The sequence below is a fragment of the Vulpes lagopus genome, chromosome 14, assembly GCF_018345385.1.
Source record: "Vulpes lagopus strain Blue_001 chromosome 14, ASM1834538v1, whole genome shotgun sequence".
NCBI lineage: Eukaryota > Metazoa > Chordata > Mammalia > Carnivora > Canidae > Vulpes > Vulpes lagopus.
In genome coordinates this window covers 19,708,280-19,713,942 of record NC_054837.1, presented here as the reverse complement: position 1 = coordinate 19,713,942, position 5,663 = coordinate 19,708,280, and the positions used below count along the sequence as shown (strand labels likewise).

The 5,663-nt window shown below is 48.8% G+C and overlaps 1 long non-coding RNA gene across 1 annotated transcript; it reads left to right on the top strand.

Moving 5' to 3' along the window:
• Positions 1–631: 631 nt before the first annotated feature.
• On the top strand, positions 632–4,299 carry LOC121475494. Its single transcript, XR_005983767.1, has 5 exons — positions 632–1,182; positions 1,508–1,692; positions 2,371–2,447; positions 2,913–3,114; positions 4,127–4,299. It is a non-coding gene; the product is annotated as an uncharacterized LOC121475494 (long non-coding RNA).
• Positions 4,300–5,663: the final 1,364 nt, after the last annotated feature.

The window sequence follows — 5,663 nt, the reverse complement described above, 5'->3', positions numbered from 1 at the left end:
TCTATTAAGGACTGCGCTGCATTAGGGTGTGTTTTGACATATGCATAATATTTTGTAACCCAGGACCCTGGGATCATGACACGAGCCAAAGAGAGATGCTCAACCGAAGGAACCACCCCGCTGACCACATTATTACGGCTTTTAAATTCGGGTGAAGATGACCCACAAGGTTACATCTGTTTCAGGTGTACCACCTATGATTGGCACTTACATTCATTGAAACTGCACTCACCCCTCACCCCAAGCATAGATTCTTTGGGTCCCCATAGAGCACTAATACCATTCCATTGATCATATTCCCTATGCTGGACCTTTCACCCTGTGACTGCTTTGATGTACATGTGGAAGCCTGCCCTCTCCGCTCTTTTTCACAACTATGGTTATTTGTAAATGGTACACATTCGGTATTTAAATCTCTCCCATAATGGTTGATTTTGATAACGACAGATTAATGAATAAAAACAACAGAGTAATAGACTAAAAAAGAACAGATGAAGGATTGCCCAACATTGCACAAGCCCACCGTCTTTTGACGGTTGAAATCAAGTGCAAAACCATTCAAGAGACATGACAGCATATGTGGATCTACAGAGGCAGAAATGGTTTTGGAAGAGGTCAAGAAGGTAGGAACATGGGGCTGGGTTTCACAACGAGCTCTATGAGAGAAGGGAACCCATCATTGGAATCGATGTGCCCATCAGTTCTCTTTTACACTGATTATTTCATGATACTTAAAGTTGCCATTGCCTTTTTTTAAAGTTTTTATTTGAAAGAGACAGAGAGACAGCAGGAGAGAGCATATGCAAGGGAGAAGGGCAGAGGGAAGGGGAGAAGCACAACCCCGCTGAGCAGGGTGCCCAAAGAGGAGATGGATCCCAGACCCTGGGACCTTGGCCTGAGCTGAAGGTTTTTCCTCATCCACCAATGACGGCCTGGCAGAAGCCTCATTACCATGCAGGCTTCCCCTGTATGGATGTAAACACTGATCTCACTAATCCCTGAGCACCACAACCAATGCACTGATATTCTGTGTCCTCCTAGATCTTGCCAAGGCTGTGGTGTCTGAGTTTGAAGAATCCTTGAAGACTCTCCACCCACTTCTATGGGAAGCCTGCCCCATTTTACCTGTATTAGAAATGTTGCTCTCTTGGTTTTCCTCTTTTTGAAGGGAATGCACATATGGTAAGGAACAGTGTATTTTTTTGGTGTAAGTACCATCTTGGTGGGGTGTTGGGAGGGGAGGATGTAAACTGTGCAGTAGGGGACATTTGCTCAGAAGCACTTTTCCGCCTTGAATTCTGAATTTGGAATTGCTGCTTCAGTCAACCTGGGAGATCTATCTCCCAGGAAAAGCTCATGCTTTCTCCCTGGGTGCAATCTGTGCTTCCTTTGGGGGCCTTTGACTTTACGACACTTGTTCATTTGGTGTTCAGTACTCACCAGAGAATCAATGACAAAGTACACACGTGAACTGACCCCCATCTTCTCCTCTTTTGTGTAACTGCAGGTTGCCTCAGAAAGCAGCGAAACTGGTGTGTATTCTGGAATCAGTCTCTTGCTTAGGAAAAACTCTAAATAGTAAGGCAGATGGGGCAACCTTGCTGTCCTCACACCCAGACACCCTTGCTGTCCAGGCACCCAGATTCCATGTTCCTGAGGCTTGGGAGTGTGTGAGATAGGCAGCTTTCCCAGGTGAGAAAAGAGGTCCGTGTTTCTACACTCCTAGGAAGCCAATGTATTCTCTGTGCGTGGAGTGGCTGTGAGTGCAACAGGCTTGGGGGAGGTGACTTGTTGACTCTATGCAGTGTGTGAGAGAGAGACAGACCGATAGTGAGAGAGAGAGGATAGAGACAGTGACACAGAGAAATACAGAGAAAGTGAGGAGGAGAATGAGTGAGGTAGACTCCCCAGCAGATATGTCCCACTGACACCACAAGATGGACTCAGTCGACATTCTTAAAAAATAACAAAAAACAGAACCTCCTCACACAGTACATCTTAGAGTCCTAAGACCGTGGGTGGCCCAACAGTGCAGATCGGCCCATGCTTGCTAACCTAGTGCCTCCATATTCTCTAGCCCTCCATTCGTAATGAGCAACAGTCCCAAAATTACTCTCTTATTTTCTTCCGTGCTTTTACTTATTTATTTGAGAGAAAGGAGCAGAAGAGGTGAGAGGGGCAGAGGGAGGGTGAGAGAAACAGACCATTTGCTGAGAAGGGAGCCCCAAACTAGCCTCAGTTCCAGGTCCTAGACAGCCTGACCTGAGCTGAAGGCAGACTCCTAAATGACCGAGCAACTCAGGAATCTCTACCTGAGGTATTCTTGAGCAGCATGACGAATGTACTGATGGATTCTCTGTGTCCTTCTAGTTTCATCCTTGGATTCATTCCTCATAACAAAATTCTTGGAAAACATCAGTGAGGAAGAACAAATCAGTATCATCAAGGTGAGCTTCAGTATCATTAACAGAGGAATGAATGTTGCTTTCTTGGTTTCTTTCCACACAAATTCTGATGAAAATCAGACAGTGGCTCTCTGAGGTGAAATACATAATCTTCCTCTTGAGAAAAGGGCTGAGTGGTTGCCCCTTGCCAACCGTTACCTTATTTCAGAGGATGTTTACCATTGGCAACACCAAAGCTGGAAATAAACAGCGAGATGGGGTACATTCCCTCAGCAGTGGTTTCTCCTGCTTGGTTGAGTGATCCTGTAGTCAGCATCTGAATGAGCTGGAGAGACACATCCTTCAGGAAAAGCAGCTTCCTCCAGGTGTCCTGTCATTTATTTGGGCACCAGTGTGTCAAACATGATGTCCCTCCCATCTGGCTTCCTTAAGTTTTTGAGAGCAGTAAAATCAGTGCAGAGTAAGAGGGAGCTGAGCCTCATGGTGTTCTCTCTTCTGTACCTGCAGGTGGCCTCAGAACTAGTGACAGCTGTACGTACCCTGAAGCAGTCTCTTCCTGTCTTTAGTCAGGAGCGCCAATCTGATTCTGGGTCCTCACTGGAATGAAAATCACAGGTGTAGTGAAATAAACAAAAACCAAAACCAGAAAACGGGTCTTCCAGGTGGAGACCCATGGACATGTTTTCATAAGCAAAGGGGTAGAATTCAGGTAAGGAGTTTGTGTCCATAGAGATAGCGGGAAGTAGAGATACATAGACGCCAGGGCTCAGTGAGTTCAGCAACTCAAAAACTGGGATCCACTTCTGGGTTGGCAAGGTCCCTGCTCAGCATGTCTGGGGTGTGGGGCCCCACACTAAACCAGTACCTATAGCTAGGCTCTAGCCTGCATCAGGAAGGAAAAGTGTGAGCTCCTGAAGAGGAGGAGGTGTGCCCCCTCTGCCTCATTTATCTGACTATGACCAGCCCATGTGTATGGGGTCCTCTCCTCTGCTTAGAAGCAGCCCCTGCTGGGATTCCTCTAGGACCTGAGTGCAGACCTTCCTGTCTGAGTGATGCCAGACCTCTTGTAGTGCCTGCCTCATGGATAGGAGCCCAGAGACCAACAGAAATGAAGTCAGGTCAGGCCAGCAAATTCCACTGCAGGAACCCCTAGGGCAGGGAGGTCACAGCTTCCTCATTTTTGGATCCTAGACCTGAGCTATCCAAGGAGGCAGCCGATAGCCAGACATGCCTGCATATGTTGAAATTCCTTACAGTCAATGAAGTTACACATTCCATCTCTCATCATACCAACCACAGTGCCAGAGCCCAGTAGAGCATGTTGAAAACACAGATCATTTCCATCATCATGAGTGGCTCTCCTGGGCAGCTGCTCTGAGTCTGGCATAGTGGCTGCACATGGACCCCATCTAACCTAGCGGGTGTCCACCACCCATCACAGGTGGATCCAGGTGGATCCGTGTCCACGTGAGAGCTATCATGATCTTGTGGAAATGGGGAAATGCCAGGTGAAGGGGCATCCTCTCTCTCTCTCAAGGAAGGTTTGCCACTGTGGTCAATGTGTTGGTGAAGGGCTCTAACTCCCAAGAGCCCAGGGAAGGTCTGAGGATCCCAAGGAAGAGCAGGTGTCAACAGGTGTTCCAAAGTGGCCTCAGTTGGAGTAGCAGGAACACGGGGCCTCACTGTCTAATCACCTCATCCTCGTGTTTGTATCTCTAAAGATTGGGCGGTGGAGAATATTGAGGATGAAATTCCTGAAGAGGATGAAACCTCAGGTCCGGAAGCACAGTGAGGCAGGAATCAACAGGAGGAGGTCCCTGGTGCAGTTGGAGTATACCTGCTACTTTGTAGACTGAGAGTGGGCGGGATGAAATAAAGAAGACGATGTATAGGAATGCAATTGTTTTGTTTTTCATTTGTTTACTTATTTGAGAGAGAGGAGAATGGGAAGGGCAGAGGGAGAGGGATATTCAGACCCCGCACTGAACAGGGAGCCTGATACTGGCCTGATCCCAGGGTCCTGGGTAATGATCCAAGCTGCAGTCAGACACTTAACCTACTGAGCCACGAAGGTGCTCTTCTCTGGTCTATTCCATCATAAACAGTAGGGTATTTGGATAAAATAAGAATTCTGCCCTGGGATTGGATTGTGCAGTTGGTCGTATTCTTCTTTTATTTGATGGTCATTCTCTGCAGACCAGCTCTGACTCCCTTTGTCACTGGCAAACATCAAAGCCCTTGTTGATGTTTGGTTGGCATCTCTTGGGAATACAGCAGGAGACCTTTTGGTTCGGGTTATTGCCTTTGGTCTTGGATGGAGCCAATCTCTTGATACACAGCTGTGCCACGCCCATCTGAACTTGCACACAGACTGCTTCCGTGGGAGCCAGGTGCTGGTACAGCCAGGGCCCCACTCCCTCTGCACCTACAGGTCACACAGTAGCAATGCTGGGCTACCCCCAGTTCTGCCCAAAGGGTGGAAGTGCTCTCTAGGGATGGGCATCCCTGAAATGGTCCCTCTCAGCACCTCCTCCCGGATCCAGCAGAAGTGAGGTGGGAGGGGTGCTGGGAGCACAGTTCCCTCCTCCCCTCCTTGCACAATCCTCAGTCCTGGGACAAGAATAAAATCTGCACTTGCCTCTGTGTGAGAAGGGATTGCGTGCAGCCAGCCAGGCCATCGAGGCCTTCACTGGGTGCAGGGAATCTAGAGGAATCTGTGAAAGCTGCTGGGCTGGCGGCACACGCTTGCGCTCAAGGTCCTGCAGAACTAGTCTCCTGGTCTGACCAGGCCCAGGACACAGGCCCTAGGCAGGGAGGCCAGGATTTCTGCTCCTGTCTGATCTCACTGCTATAGCCACACAGTGCTGGGCCTGCTCCCCACGTCAAGGGTTGGCCCAGCCTAGGACATTCCCTCATGCCTTCCTGGAGCCCATGGCCCAGTCCTTCCAGGGATCAGGGCAGATGCTAGGCTCGAGCTGGTATTGAGGACGCCTCACCTGCTGTACAAACCCCATCAGCCCACTTTTAAGCTAAGGGAAACTGGGCAACATAGTTTACCTCTAGCATCACATTCATCTCCTCTATGGGCTACGACATGTATGGGCTGTTCCAGAGATTCAGTGTGTCCCAGATTTAGGAGTCCATGGTTTGTCTCCCTCTCTAATTTTTCCCACTCAATCCCCCTCCTTTCCCTCATTATCTTGTTCCTATTTCTTCTATTCCAGGAGGAGAGCACTTGATGGCATGAGCACTGGGTGT